This window comes from Perognathus longimembris, chromosome 10 (assembly GCF_023159225.1).
Source record: "Perognathus longimembris pacificus isolate PPM17 chromosome 10, ASM2315922v1, whole genome shotgun sequence".
In the NCBI taxonomy this organism is placed as follows: Eukaryota; Metazoa; Chordata; class Mammalia; order Rodentia; family Heteromyidae; genus Perognathus; species Perognathus longimembris.
This window is the reverse complement of record NC_063170.1, coordinates 34,151,291-34,167,888: the sequence shown is the minus strand read 5'-3', so window position 1 is coordinate 34,167,888 and position 16,598 is coordinate 34,151,291. Positions and strand designations below refer to the sequence as shown.

At 39.1% G+C, this 16,598-nt stretch overlaps 1 protein-coding gene across 8 annotated transcripts in view; it reads right to left on the bottom strand.

The window, feature by feature from the left end:
* Erc2 (ELKS/RAB6-interacting/CAST family member 2) overlaps positions 1–16,598 on the bottom strand; it is a 973,754-nt gene that overhangs the window by 446,189 nt on the left and 510,967 nt on the right. The window lies entirely within an intron of this gene.

Genomic DNA, 16,598 nt, shown 5'->3' with positions numbered 1-16,598 from the left:
CATTTTACAGCAGCATTTAGCAAAACATTCCACAGACGTAGGCAACCATGTCCACAGCAGCTGTTATAAATCTAATCTAACACGTGGGCAGTGCAGGGGCTAGGGAGCAGTGACTCCGAGAGGAGGCTGAGGAGCAGACTCCATTAGAACAGGGTCCATTCTAATCCTTTTTGGCCCTGCTGCATCAGCCACTGTGACTGAGCCTCCAAGATAAGCATCCCGAGAAACACATGCAAGAGGAGAACTAAATGATACACAGCAAGCATGCCAAATTGAAAGTCACAAAGCAAATGAAAACAGCTTTCCACAGGGAATTCCTGTTCCTACCAACCAGCAAAATAAAGTTCAATATAATTGTTTAACAAGCTGAATAATCTGCTATTTGGGGCCCTGCTAATTAAAAGACTGTCAACACTTAGGCTCCTTGTGACCATTCCAGTTATAAATCAGAAAAATACTTATGTATTCTTGGTACTTAGAAGAATGTGGGCAAATTTCAGTAACCATGTCCTTCATCATTATTTAGATTGTACAATTTTGTGTATTTTCTAGTTTTGTAACCCAATCCATAACATACATGTGTAACACTGCCAGCTCAAGTTTACATGCAGATTTACTTTTAGAAAAGTAACTTTTGGTTACTCCAAAGGCATCAGGGATGACCCTTAACTCCTAATAGGATGAGGACAGTAGATGTAAAGCTCAACTACACCCAGGGCACATTTTCCTAATTACTCTCAAGTGGACTGTGATGGAGATGTCATTGAAAGTAGTGAGATTGCCTATACCACTAAGCAGAACTACCTGCCAAATGTTTTCACTCCTAAGTGCCAGTGAAAAATAAAATAGATTATGATCACAAACATCATTTGCATAAAGAACTCCCACAAAGTTCTCAGAGCAGTCTCAACATCCTTGTCTTTCTGGGATACTATAGTGTTTTATCAGTCTGAAAAGAAAAGGGTGAGTTCTAAGTCCATGTGCCCTTTAAACTTTTCCTGTTTAGAATGAGGCTTTGAAATATGGAGAACTGAAGTTCTGGTGCTGTAATGGAACACTGCGTTCAGCACGTTTCAACATCTGATTCTTTCAAATGCAGCCTTGTTTAAGATACCAGCCATTAGAGATGAAAAACTGGGTTTTAGATGGCACTGCTTAGAACCAGGACAATTAGATAAAATAACTCCAAGGTATAAATTAATATTATTAAAGTTATCATGGGGAGAAAGTGGGTGGAAAATACAATGGTAAGGTCAGTCTTCAATGTTCAACTTAACCAATTTCACAAAGAAATTTCATAAAGCAAGTCCCATTGTTTTTCAAAATTCAGCAACTCTAGAGGAAAATCAAGTTAAAAACTGCAACAGGTATCAATTTGTAGCAGTGGCCCACAAAAGCCACAGTATTTAAAAAGAATAGAACTCTGCCTATTTTTATTAGAAGACACTGTCAAATTAGAATTAGAGTGTTTGTTAACCGGCTGGTGAGAACAAGTCCAGCTTCCAGGTGACATAGCAGGGGAGAACTTGGCAAGAGATACCCATATCCTTGGTAAGGGTATGTGTATTGGTCAATAGAGGAGAATATCCAAACTTCTTTTAAAATCTCAGCAGAAAGGAGATTTTTTTTTTTGTGCTGGCTCCTTTCAAACATTTTAGAAGGCTGCCAATGCTCTTTGTTGGGCAGGCACAGAAATGTAGGTCTCTCCTATGTGGTCAGGAGGGGGCAATTCACAAAACCAGTTCGGGAAGTCAGTTTGGCTGTAGCCACCACATAGTGCATACCCTTTCCCCAGGCTACCCTGTTATGTAGGAAAGAAGCCTACACACACGTGCATACACACACACATACAGAACATATGTGAAACCATTTCCATTACGATATACAAGTGAAAATCTGAAAACTGTGCAATTGTCTACCAGAAGGGAACAGACTAAATTAAGTATCTTTAAAATAAGGAATAGGGGCTGGGGATATGGCCTAGTGGCAAGAGTGCCTGCCTCATATACATGAGGCCCTGGGTTCGATTCCCCAGCACCACATATACAGAAAATGGCCAGAAGTGGCGCTGTGGCTCAAGTGGCAGAGTGCTAGCCTTGAGCAAAAAGAAGCCAGGGACAGAGCTCAGGCCCTGAGTCCAAGCCCCAGGACTGGCCAAAAATAAATAAATTAATTAATTAATAAAATAAAATAAAATAAGGAATAAAGATGGCTAAAAAAGATTAAGGCAAAACCTTCAAGACATGTTGTTAATTGATAAAGAATAACATGTAGCAGAAAAACACATAGTGTCCTGATCTTATTAATGTTAAAATTTTAAATACACACACATGTAAATAGAACCTTCTGGAAACCTCACACCATCATAAGTAATGCTTACCACTGGGAAACTTTGGAGAATAGCATTAGGGGAAAAGGAGACCAGTTTAACTGTGTGTATGTTTAATGGAGGTAAAATACATACAAGAAAACACACTACTATTAAGTACTCATTGATTTCTGACCAGTCAAATACACTGTTATTATGTGCCTCCTGATTTCTGACCAATCAATGTATAGAGCCCTGCCTTCACCTAGTATCATGTCTGTTCTCCCTGCTCAGAAGAAATCACTATTCTTTTGTCTATGTGGATTTGTTTTGCTTATTCTTGAACTTCATATACATAGAATCATATAGTTCACATTCTTGTGTCTGGCTCAGTATGGTGTCTGAGATTCATTCCTACTGTATGAGTTCATTCCTTCTTGCTGAGGAGTCATGTTCTTTATGAAAATTACCACAGTTTATTTAGCCATTCCCTTGTTAATGGATAGCTGGGTCATTTGAATAGTTATACTGTTATAAATAAATAGGAAATAAACATTCTTTTATTTATTTTTTAATTTATTTTTTAGTGATGGTACTGACTCTTGAACTTGGGGCCTCCAGATCTAATTTAGCTCATGCTCTACCACTTGAATCACACTTCCAGTTCTTGCTTTTGCTGGCTAACTGGAAACAACAGCCACACAAGAGTTTTCTGCCAAGGCTGGCTTTGAAGTGCAGTCCTCAAATCTCAGCATCTCAAGTAATTAGGATTATAAGAATGGGCCACCCTAAACCTGGCTGATATTCTCTTTTTTGTGGCCGGGGGGCGGGGGGGGGCAGAGGGGCTGGTCCTGAAGCCTGAACTCTGTGGTATTGAACCACTGTTCCTGAGCTTCTTTTGTTCAAGGCTAGCACTCTATCACTTGAGCCACATCTCTACTTCCAGCCTTTTCAGAGTAGTTTACTAGACATAAAAGTCTAACAGACTTTCATGCCCAGGCTGGCTTCCAACCAAAATCCTCAGATCTCAGCCTCCTTAGTAGGTAGGATTATAGACCCTGGGCCCAGCATGGCAGATATTTTTATATGGTACTTTTCTTATAGACATACATTTTTCTTTCTTTTTTTTTTTTGCCAGTTCTGGGCCTTGAACTCAGGGCCTGAGCACTGTCCCTGGCTTCTTTTTGCTCAAGGCTAGCACTCTGCCACTTGAGCCACAGCACCACTTCTGGCCATTTTCTGTATATGTGGTGCTGGGGAATCGAACCCAGGGTCTCATGTATACAAGGCAAGCACTCTTGCCACTAGGCCATATCCCCAGCCCATACATTTTTAGTTCTCTTGGATAACAGTGCAGTGTATGTTTACCTGGAGGTGTGAAAATTGTATATAACCCCATGGAAGACCATTTCTTAGCTATATAAATCTTCCAGGTGCAACTACAGTACAGTAGAAAATGATATAAACTTCGAGTCCAGACTACTTAGACCTCTATCAGATGTTTGTCACTTCCTAACTGTATCACCATGGGCAAGTTCCTTAATTTCTCTGGCTCCCAGCTTATTCACATACAAATAGCAATAATAACTATATCTAACTCAGAGTAATATTGTAGAGAGTTGAAGAGTGAAATGCTTAAAACAGGTCCCAGCATGTTCGCTCAGTTTCACTGTTAGCTTACAATAAGGATGTAATCATGCCTTGTGCAATATTGTGCACATATATTTTTAGAGTCTCATTTTCCACATCAGAATGGCAAGCATTCCAAATACCTTAAACAATGGGCTTTTGAATGAATCATTAGAAGCATTTTGTCACATGCTTATTTCCACTTGTACTTTCCTTGGTAATGTGTCACATTCCTGGCCAGTTATCCTGATAGCAGCCCAGGGGGAAGGTCACAACTAGCATAGATAAGTGAGTGGATATCCTAATGTGACTACACAAGTAGATGGCCACACACACACACAATGGAAGCTGACAGTGCATATTGCTTTAAGAATTTCCCATAATAAAAGCTTTTACTTTTAACCACTGAGAAGATCCCATTTTTGAAGCTTATAAATACCATTCAGTACTTTAGCATGGCTATAAATTTTAGAAAGCTATCATAAATATTCTAAAGATATTTTTATAGCAATTACAAATGTGCTAAATGTCTTCAGCACCCCATCCCCTCTTGGAAGAGAAAGGATTTGTCCTACTGTGGATTCTCAAATCCTGCTCTCCTTCCAGCAAAGAGCCATAAAGCAAGGCCAAGGGTTAAGACTGAGTTCAAGAATAAGCCAGAGTTACTGGAGTACCTATCTTGGGGTAGCCTCTCAAGAGCCACTCTTTGTCCCTAGTGTGATGGAAGCCCACCACCGAAGTCCTGGTCAAAATGTTTCAACAGGATGCCCACGGCCTTCTCTTCAGGCTTTCCAATCATTCTTGTTCTCTTCTGCCCTATAGTACTTGCTCCCTGGAGGCATGAACCATTCTCTTCCTCTGTGGGGCTTCCAGTTACATAAGCACTAAAGGACATGCCAAGACTGCACAAAATTCCAACAGATGCTGGAAGATCATCAGACCTTGCTCAGAACCTGAACACACAGCTAGAGAAAGGTGTTAAGAAAAAGGAAGGCTCAAATTTGAGAAGTAGAAACTTGCAGAGGCTATGAGTATTTCTGTTAACCATGTCTAGCATCCGATCCTACTAGAAAACCCTCCATGGAAGAGATGCTCCCATCAGGCTACTCCTTACTTAGTGTAATGAGATAGTGGAATCATTTAAAACCAAATGGGGTCCAAGAAGTAGCACAGGAAGGTACCAAGACTAAGGACCTTTCTATCTCCTATATTGAATGCAGTCTCATGGCAGCAGCATCCCATACAGTCTATGATCTTGGCCTAGTTGTATAGCATGTATTCATAAGGCTCAGTCACTTAAAACAGCACTTGGCACACAATACTTTAATAAGTGTCAACCTGATTACCATACCTCTTCACCCAGGACCATCAGCTTTGGTCTTCCCACTCAAGCAAGCAAAACCCCGGGAGAAATTCTAGTAGTTTACACAGAAGAAGGTACTTACTATTAGTAAGAGCAAGGCTTGTTTTGGGTAGAATTTTACTCTGAAGTAAACACTGAGGAGGAGACTTTCTTCACATGTTCCTCCTCTGATGGTGCGGAATGGTGAACTGTCAACACAAGTATGACAGAACTGAAAGCCAAAGCTGGAGAGATATGATGGGGGGCCTATGTGGGAAAATCCTGGGATGAAAATGCTCCTTCCCATCAGATGCACAGACACAAGCTGTTGTCTTCATGTTGAATTTTTCTCATGGGTGACATTCATCCTCTAGATCTCAGCTAGAGTAACACCTACTCTTTTCTGAGCACCAAAACCAAAGATGTCCCTTCTCCTCAGTAAAAAAAAACAAAAAACACAATACCTCTGTATCAGATGCCCTTGCTTTGTAGCATTCAACACAATTTGTCATCATGAATTCATTAGCATACTGAGCTGTCTGTGGGATATTCTATCACCAGACAAGCCTATCCCTGGGAACATCACAAGGAAACCACATCCTCTCTGGCCCACGTTTGATGAGAACACTGGCTCCAACCGGTCCATGAAATATATTCCCCACAGTGAAATCACAAAATGGGATATCTCCCTCCCACTCAAACAATTCCACTTGTTTGGACTTTCTGTAAAAACTTGGGACTTTTCCCCATGTTTCCTCCAAATTTAAGTCCTGTTCCTGAGTGCTAACCTCTTCCCAGCAATACTGGCCTTCTGTTGGCATCCTTAAAAACATGCCTTCTCTCCTTGAGGCCTCTGCATAGCAGTTTCCTATTCTAGAAATTCTTCCTCGGCTAACTCCAGCCCCTTCTTCATCATAGATAACGATTACTGTATTTGCCCTTCTCATCTCAATTTGAACAGGATGTCTTCTGGGCAGCCTTCTTGGCCTAAGGACAGAGTTGGGTTCACCTGCTATAAATTCCTAAATCACAATGTGCCCACCTTAGCAAGAAGAATCTGTCTCATTTCTGATTCATTCATGCCTTCTGTCCTAGGCACCTCTGTGAAGTGTTCACACCTGCCTACAAGTATAACACAAAGCCTTATCCATGATCATCAACAGATAGCTGCTGAATTGACCAGAATTCTGAAATCTGGTCTCCCTATGGTCAAAAAATGAAACAGTACCCCCCACTTTAGGTTTCCTCATGCTTTATTTGAACTTTTTAAAATTACCATGCATCTAAGGATTTACATGAATTAAAATTATTCTTTTATATTTATTCTCAAAAGGGACCATTTGTAAAGAGGAATTCATTTTCATAATAAATATCAGTTGTGTCAGTAAAATAGCTCATAGTATAAAAGAAATTAAAAGCCTAGATAGACAAAAGAATTACTATCTGGTGCCAATACAATAAGAACCTGGGGTTCTCAAAATTAAAGTGAAAATCAAAAGGATATGCCCTTATCCAAAAGCAACCTATTTACAGAGCTTACCTAATTTAGTTGTACTCAATAGATAGATTAAAGAACTCTACAGAGTTCACAGCAAACTGATGGGCTGTGCCCATTATGCTGCTAAGAAAGGCTCTGTACATTCTGGAATGACTATTAACAAACTTTTTCCATAAAAGGCAAAGTAGTAAGTACCATAGACCTCACGGGCCAGCAAGCTCCATATAGAAACTGTTCCATCTGCCTTTTCTTTGTCACTGTAGATCTGAAGTGAACACACACAGGAGGAACACACTTGGATGTGTCTGTGTTCCAGTACATCTTTATAAGAATAGGTAGTAAGGGTCAGACCTGGTCTATTGGCTGGAATTTGCTCAACTCAGGTCTAGAAAGGAAGAAATAATCATCATAGACACATGTATTCATGCTACTACTAGATATATCACTTGATGTGTTCTAGCTATTTGATATATATTGATTTACTTAACCCTATTAAATAGGACCTATTTGTTCATTCCTTTTATAGAAGAGAAAATTGTCCACAATTGTGGATATAGTAAGTTTCAGAGAAGGGACTTTCACTCAGGCTGGTTCATAGACTACCCCAGCTCCTTCTCCTTTGTTCTTCACTCACCAGCTGTGGAGAATAACACCCTAACCATCCCCACTTTTCTTCTCCCCAGCAGTCACAGCAAGGTATAGGGAGCAAGGTATATGGAAGACTCAAGATGCAATCACTGTTCTTTAGTCCAAGCATTAAGACTAAGCTTCATGGGATACCTTAAATAGAAACATGCGGAATGTTAGAGAAATACACAGAGATGAGGTATTGACCTGATCCATGAGCTTTCTACAAGGGAAGCTTCAAGGTGCAAGGCAAGAACTTCACAGAGCGGCTGCCTCGGGTACAACTGACGTGATCACCAGGCTTGAAGCCAAACACAAAGCCAAAAGTCCACCACACAATTTCCCCTTCTCTCAATTATTAAACTCAAGATGATCACCTTTTGAACAAGTATTAAGTTTTATAAATGCATTTACTTTCATAAAGAGAAATGTTTATTGTATTTTACATCCTGACATGTCATTGTATCATAATGAATTTGCTGCTTCTTCCTATATAGCAGACAAAAATCAGAGATGTCATATTTATATGTGACAATGAAAAGTGAAGATAAAAGTAAAACCTCATTAAAAATGAAAAGTGAAAGAAAAGTGAAGGGACAAGGGCAACACAGATGTCAATGAACATATCTGGGGACAGAATTCCTAGGCTTATGGGGCAAGTCCAAGACAAAGCAAGAGCTAAGATTAAAAATCCTGCCCTGTTCCCACTTCATATCTTCTCTTTACACATCATTTACTTCTTTTCATATAAAAATGGAATCTGAACACTTGAAAAATAAAATATTCTTATGATTGCCACAATTCCATGGGGCATTGTTTCATTCTAAAAGCCCACAATTCTGCAGTTAGAGGGAGGCACATTAGGGCCAATTTGGTAGAGCATCAGCTGTATTTACAGTTTGGGGTAATATAAAAACATATGGAAACTGTGAAAATTAACCCTCAGGAGGCTAATGTTGGAGGAAACCAACATTCCAGAGTCTGGCCAGAGGTTGGGGCGATTTGCCCAGACAATATGCAGCCAAAGCAACCTATGAGTACAGCAAGATGTGGAGGATGCAATACCTATTCTTATTATGTCGAAACTGAATCGCTGCAGCAGCTCAGACATAAAATACAATGAAGTGTAATGAGATAAAAATCTTCTGTGATGAGTTTCTAAATGAGAATATAGAAATTGTGTTAGAGTTTATATTATTTACTATGAAAAATCAATTTAAAAGCATTGTTCAATACTGAATATTCTGATCTTGGATGTGAGAATTTGTATCAGGTGCTAAGCTGTGCTAAGCACTGTAAAAGTATAATCTCAGCTAGACGAGACAACATCTTCACACGAAAGGATTTTATTTCTATTGTATAGGTGAAGAACCAGGTGAAGAGAAGGTAATTTCCCAAATGTTACTCAATTCATAAACAGGGGTGTGGAATGTGAACCATTGCTTCTACAATGCAACCAAGTATTCGGTATTATACTATGTAACAATAATAAAATACTACTAGATATTATTAGAAGATCTTGGCCCCCAAAGTGAAGGAAACATACTAAACAGGCCTAGACACTTTCTTCTGGAAGCTGGCAGTATTTTTTTGTCCAAAAAGAAGACAAAGCAAGATCCTTTTTTTTTTCTTTTTAATTCAGTTCAGCTGCTGTGTGGTTTCTCAGGCTATCTCCAACATAATCTTGACTGATGCTGAATCCAATTTTTACTGATGCACAGAGAATTACCACAGATTCTGAAGCCTAGAGCGACACTTGTCTGTTATCTCAGGGCTTCTGTGGGTCATAAGTGCAGGCGTAGTTTAGTTGGCCCCTGGGCTCACAGTCTCACCAGGCCAGACTGCATTTCTCCTCTGTGGGCTTTACCCAGGAAACGTGTACTTCCAAACTCATTCTCTTCCTAGAAGAATTCCTTCCCTGCAGCTGTGTGACTGAGGCTTCAACTTTTTGCTGACTGTTGGCTGGAAACTGGAGGATGCCCTTAAGATTTTAACTCTGATACAAGTTTTACAGCTGACAACATGGCTGTTTGGTTTGTCTTTTCTGAGCTGGCACAAAAATCTCTCCAGTTTCCTACCATGGAGTCTTCTGTAACATAAGATAAACATGGGGGCACCATCCTAACATCTGTGCAATGTAACATTCCTATGCAAGGGAGTGCACTCCCACTGCCCTTGCCACATTCCATCAGCTAGAGGTAATCTCAGAGGCCTCTCACAATTAGGTGGAGGTGACTATGCAAAGACATGGCGTAATCCAACATGGAGGCCACATCAGAATTCTGTCTCCTTTACATACTCACTACCCAACAGAAACTTCTACAATCATGGAAATATTCTATTTAGTATCCAGGACTACTGAACATCTGAACTGCTTCTAGTACAACCATAGAACTGCTTTTGAATATGATTTTCAGTAATTTAAATTTAAAATAATCATAGATTTAAAATTGTCATAGATTTAAAATTGTCATAGATTTAGACAGTAACTAATGCCCAAATTATGTGTTAATTATTTTTAAGTGTTTTAAATCTTTGCATATTGTACTATTCTTTCTAAAGATTTAATCATCATTTACTTTACTGGCAATTTCAAACAGTTCTTAAGAAGTTTTTGCCATAATATATACTTACCAGACGGAATTTTTCCATTGTCCTTAACTTCTTCCAAACCATTTTTTACCAGTGCAACCTAAGGACTCTGGAAAACTTAACTGATGGCCAACAAAGGGTTAGGATAATTTATGCATCCTTAAACTTTCCCAAGTATTTATTCCCATAACAACACTGCAAAAATAAGTGCCTATTCTTTCCACTCTTTTTCACATAATTCACACCTCTTCCCTTATCCTGTTGTGAATGAGTAAAACAGTATCAGTGGTGGGTGGTGGATGACACAAAAAGCACTGAAGGATAACCAAGTGGCAGAATTACAAGCAAGCAGGGTATAAACTACTTCCCCCCAGTCATAAGGGAAGACAGAATAAGCCACATGCCCACAGGACTGCCTCAACACAAGTAACCATTTTCAAACACATGTCACCTGTTTCAGTTTCACTTAGTGACATGCGTCCTAACTATTTTTAAATACTCTTCAACAGCACTACCTTAAAAATGTGTTTATAACTATGACTGAAAAATCAAAACAAAAACAAAACATATAAATTTAGGATCATGTAAGTCCTGAAAGCACTGACAAAATATGAACAAGTTTCTCACATGGTAGGGCGTCCAGTTTTTTGTTTTGTTTTGTTTTGTTTGGCCAGTCCTAGGCTGTGAACTCAGGGCCTGAGCACTGTTCCCTGGCTTCTTTTTTTTTTTTTTTAATTTTTTAAAAAAAATTTTTTTTGGCCAGTCCTGGGCCTTGGACTCAGGGCCTGAGCACTGTCCCTGGCTTCCTTTTGCTCAAGGCTAGCACTCTGCCACTTGAGCCACAGCGCCACTTCTGGCTGTTTTCTGTATATGTGGTGCTGGGGAATCGAACCCAGGGCCTCATGTATACGAGGCAAGCTCTCTTGCCACTAGGCCATATCCCCAGCCCCCCCTGGCTTCTTTTTTGCTCAAGGCTAGCACTCTGCCACTTGAGCCACAGCGCCACTTCTGGCCATTTTCTGTATATGTGGTGGTGAGGAATCGAACCCAGGGCCTCATGTATACGAGGGAAGCACTCTTGCCACTAGGCCATATTCCCAGCCCCCCAGTTTTTAATATTATAAAATATACTGTATGGAAATAGTTCTGTTTATTACACATATTTTATCAAGATCTTCTTTTACTCCCAGGATTATCCCACTGATTTGCTGTCCTGAGGTACTAAGTCTGAGAAACAGTATTGTTAATCAATTAGGGTATCTGTTTGATGACTTTTGTTCCATCTATCCATCCATCCATCCATTCGTCCATCCATTTACCACCTGTAGTGTCTACTTACTATGTTTCTTCAAGTACTATATCTAATGCCCGTCTAAATCTTATATTCTTTCTGAGAAGGCATCAGTGAAACCACGGTTTTGACCTGCAAATTGTATATCTTATGGGACAAAAAAAAAGAATAGCTAATGAAATATACAAATCACATGTGTACTACTTAAAAGCATCTTCATTTTTAAGCATGCAACTAACAACAAAGACAAATGAAAACCATGGCTAAAAATGATAGGATTAGTGTTTCAGAACAAGAACCAAGTCCACACCTTACCAGGATGGTTGAGGAGACAATATCTCAGAGTTGCCACTGACTTTCACACACTCAGCTGGGACCTTCCTGGCAAGCTATAATGTCCATAAAATTGCAGGTTTCATCAATTTGGGCTACCAAAAATGTTCTCCTTTTGGAAGGGTAAATATGGCCAAAGTAACATATAAATGTATGTATGTATATAAGAAAATAGAGCAGTAAAAGCCTATTTAAATTATTTTAAGAAGGAGAAGAGAAGTTATGGAGTGAATTTGGTCAGGGTATATTGTATGTCTGTATGAAAATATCACAATAAGTACGTGCCTTCATTTAAGTAATATATACTAACAAATGTTTTCTTAAGATGTATAAATAAAAATGTTTTAAAATTCTTCTGCTCAGTACCCAATTAAGCAGCCATTTCTTCTGTAGATGGGAAATTTGCTTTTTTTTTTTTTTTTCCAGAAAAGTGGGCCAGTTATTTTTCCTCTCTTCTTCGCAACCCTAACCACTCCAGTTCAGTCTGGAAGAAGCAAAGGGCCTTGTCACCACTTAAAAGGCAACACCAAGAGGGCCCTGGGTCAACTCCAAAAGCTCCAGCCTAGAAATAGGCCTCTCATACAGATCAAAAAGGAGAGGCGCAGAATGAAATTTAACACCTATAACTTAGAGCCTGACTGCAGGTGTTCACTGGAGGACTGGGATAAGTAAATAAATTTCTCTTTTATCAGTTTGTTTGTGAGTTAGAATATGAACCATAGTATAGTATCTTCTGAAAGAAGAAATACATGACATAATGCACAAAAGAATATGTGGCATATAGTAAGGCTTTCATACTATCTTATTGTAATTTTAATGATAAAGAGTAATGATGACAAGAATATGAGAATAGCAATGGCTTCTGCCACCTTGGATCTGGAATGGTTCACTCAGGGATAGATGCCTCCCTGTGCTCAATGACACCTTTAAGGAGAGAGGGTTGGACAAACCTGTTAATCTCCTTAACTCCACACCACAGGAATCACAAGGTTCCATGAGGATGACACCTATCTGAAATCTCAAGGTATCTTCACTCCATTCCTAATAGCTGAGACCTCACCGGAGGCAATGTGACAGAGTTTGTGAAGGCAGAAGTGCAGTGGGTCACGTTGCTGCTCCTGCCCTCCCAGGCTGTAGGGCCTCAAGTCTCTGGTCTGAGGTAAATTGTTTTAAAAGCAATAATAACATGAAGATACAACACATGTTTTACTCTTAAGTTTGTGGGCTACATAAGTTACAACTACTAGCCACTTCTCAATCATAGACCTGGAATTTGTTTTTATTCCATCTCCCCCTCACCCTATAACTCCTGTTGTCACAGAAGCTGAAATGGCTCCCACTTGATACTAGTCATTCCTCAGACCAGAATAACCAGAGTGAAACATAGCTGGCCGAGGCCTCTGTATCCTGAAGATTCTGAAGAACACATAACACGGACCACTGAGACTTGCCTGAAGTCCACCTGCAGTCCCTGACTCATCTACTTAGTAGATGCAACATTAACTACTCTCTGGGGCTGCCCTCTTTCTAATCAAGCCCCGATTCCCAGGGGACACAATTCTCTGTACTACAGCCAGGGTAAACACTAGGCTCGTTCCCTGTTGTGATACTGGCAAGTCCTAGATTCCTATAGGTTCTCATGCTCTTTTCACTTCCCATCTGGATGGCAACACTTCTGAAGCTCACAGAGTAGGTCTCTCTAACTTTTATGAATGTAGTACTATAAAAAATGCACAGAGAATCCACCAGGAGTTCCAGCTAAGAGTTTCTAAAGTGTACGATTTTGTTCACATCTCTTTGGACTGCAGAATGTTAATGTGACATACTACATTGCATTTATTCCTCATGACAAAGGTAAGACAGAGATCTGCATGGTCATGTATCACTCACCACTGAGGATATGTTCTAAGAAAGCAAATTTACTATTGTGTGAATCTTCTCAAGTGTGTTTACACAACTCAGATAGTGTGGCCTGCTATAACATGGCCCTTTTGGCTACAGGGTATGTTCCACCCTGTATGCTGTCCATCAATGGCCTAAACATCATTGTGTGTCACATGACTGCATAAGACTTTAAAAATTATTTTCCCTAGGTAAACAACTTGTTCAGAAACCTCATCTAGCCAGAAAGGGGCAAAGCACTTACATTCCAAAATGCATATCCCTTTCCTAACCTTTCACAGCTCAGATATGCATCACTTGCTAAATTCTTAATCACAGCTAACCAGTGTAATCCTCCCAGTAAAAAGAAGAAAATCCATTGAATATTTATAATTCATGTCTCCAAAACTATGTTACTTACTGTGACTTAAGAAGTGTATTTTTCTTTCCATCATGAAAATTCACCACATACCTATTTCTCACATTACAGAACACACACATTTGTTTATTTTAGACACATATACCTATTTTATATTTGTTTACTTGTATATTTATTTCATGCATACATCCCTAAGCTGTGCTTGTGGGGTCTCTCTCCTTTAGGCAAAGGTTCTGACTACTCCACATGGACTTAGAACCTCCTGACTTCGTGGAGACAAACAGAAGTCTGCCTTGGCATTCCTCATATAACATCTAAGCAAACTGTCCAGCCAGTGGTCAGATGAGGATTGATACATAACTAAATGTTTTAGAAAGGTTCTGTAGAATAATGAGTGAATGAACAATTCATCATTAACTAACACAGTTTAGAAAAGAGAAATAATTTGAAATCATATTATACAGACTAATTTTTATAAACCAGTAGATAACACGTCATATTTATTTTTTCACTTATGAGGAAAAAAACTTGGTATTAATTATAAATAGATATAAAACACTTAGGTAAGATTCAAGATGAAATAGAAAAAGAAATTCACTTGTAAAAAGTGGACATTTTGCTTTAATAGGGTCTCAACCTCACATTCTCAACCTATGCTGTATGCTAATCACTATTAGGTCCATTTGAAGATACAAATCTTAAATTCTGCCTTATTATACCTTCCCATTTCTCAATGGAAGAAGCCAAAAACATCTCTCAAAGCAATGTGGCCAGCGTCTAGCCCATGAGGAAAACACTATTCTATTTGTAGTGGCTTAACACATAACCAAAGCTCATGTGATGAAGACAATCCACAATGTGGAAGTGTTGGAATATGGAGCCTTATGGAATGTGGTGTGGTCATGGGGGAAGTACCCTGAGTGCATTCCCTCTTGCGCTCTCTTGCTCCCTGACGCCCTCTCTTGCCATGCTGGTTTCTGTCATAAGATGATACAGCAGGAAGTTTAGAAGATGCTAGCCCTGTGACTTTGGATTTCCTAGTCTTTGGATTTGTGGGAACAAATCCCTGAACTTATAAAGCACCCACTCTTTGATATTCTCTCATACTGGCATAACATGGACTGAGTCACTATTTGAAAATACTGTGTCAAATTCTTAATAGTATTTAAACCACAGGAACTTCCTTTGCTCATGGTTTTCTTTAAGTTTCTTTTCATTTTTATATTTTAACACTTGTATTTTAAAATGGATCTTCTAGAAACCCCAAAGTCTTTTTCATACTCTCAATTTAAAATTGAAATGATAATGAATTATTGTATACTAGTAGTTGGTTGTTATTTTCTATATGGTTGTTAGCAACACCTAAACACTTAATAGCTAACATAAATAAATAAAAATAAAAAACAACAACTCTGAGCATCAGGTTTCTCACTGACTGAACTGTTGGGAGTAGAATATTTTATTACAAAAAGTTACAAATCTCTATGAGCTAGGAGCATTTCCTGGGCAATTAATCAAAGAGAAGTTTTATGTAAAAACACATCTTGACTAAGTTGTTCACATATGAGCCACAAGCTACAATGACTAAGTTTCAGTTTGCTGAAGTGCTTTTCTATAGACCATTAAAAATACCTTGACAGTATACAAGTTCTGCAAGAAGGAAAATCTAAGTTTGAGAAATCACAATTACAGAAAGGAATTATTCAAAGTATGTGACCTTTGAACAAAAATGATGCACCTTTTTGATACTACAGTTTCTCCTGATTTCCCCTTTTGATAAGTCTGTGTAATTCCCACTGACCATAATGAGAGATAAATACTAAAAAGGAATAGCTGCTAACTCCAGCCATCTGTGCATTGCTGCTACAAATAAAACTGAATGTCATCACTACCCTATTGGATTTCTTGGTAATGCTCTTTGCTGATAAGAACTTTGGAAAATAGCAATGGTTTCCCCCACTTTTCTTACTCAGACAATGCATGCCCATTGCCCTTGCTACATAAAGAAGTCTATTCTACTCTGAATCCAGGCAGCCACAGAGAGGTGAGGGTGAGATAAATCGTGCTTATCAAGATAACTGTTTCCCCACTCAGTATAAATGGAGACAAAGTATACCCAGACTCAAATGATTAAAATGACCAAATTCTTAGCAGGTTAACTCATTCTTTTTCATCCTTCTCTTGCCAGGCCTGAAAGCTAAGGAGCTGTCTTAACAGCCTGCAGCAATCACTTCCAAACAACTCTGTTCCCCTACAACTATGTTAAAATGAGTTAATTCATTTTTTCCTTTATGAATTACTGCCTGTCAAAAATTTGAGAAAGGTCCCAAGCTTTAATGGAAACTTTGGAAAAGAAAGATCATGTGCCAGAGAACCCAAGATGGCATGGCAGGAGCCAGAGAACCTGGGAGACTGAAAAGCCATAGGTCAGAAATTGGAGATACATAGCTTGCTCTCCAATGGCTGAGAAAAGTATGACTATTTCAAGTCACAGCCAGTGTCTCTTCAGAACTGAAGGCATACTATATATACAACACAGGGCTATAAACTACTACTTTTGGTGCTGAACAGTAAGCCAAACTTTCTAAGGGCCTCTTATATGCCACTTTTAGATGGGGTCTAAGTGCGGCTTCTGAATATTCACAAGTCTAATTATCAGGTGGATTTCTTCTTGGAATCACACGGAAAGCTCTGATGCCTGGGATTCTATGCTTTTAG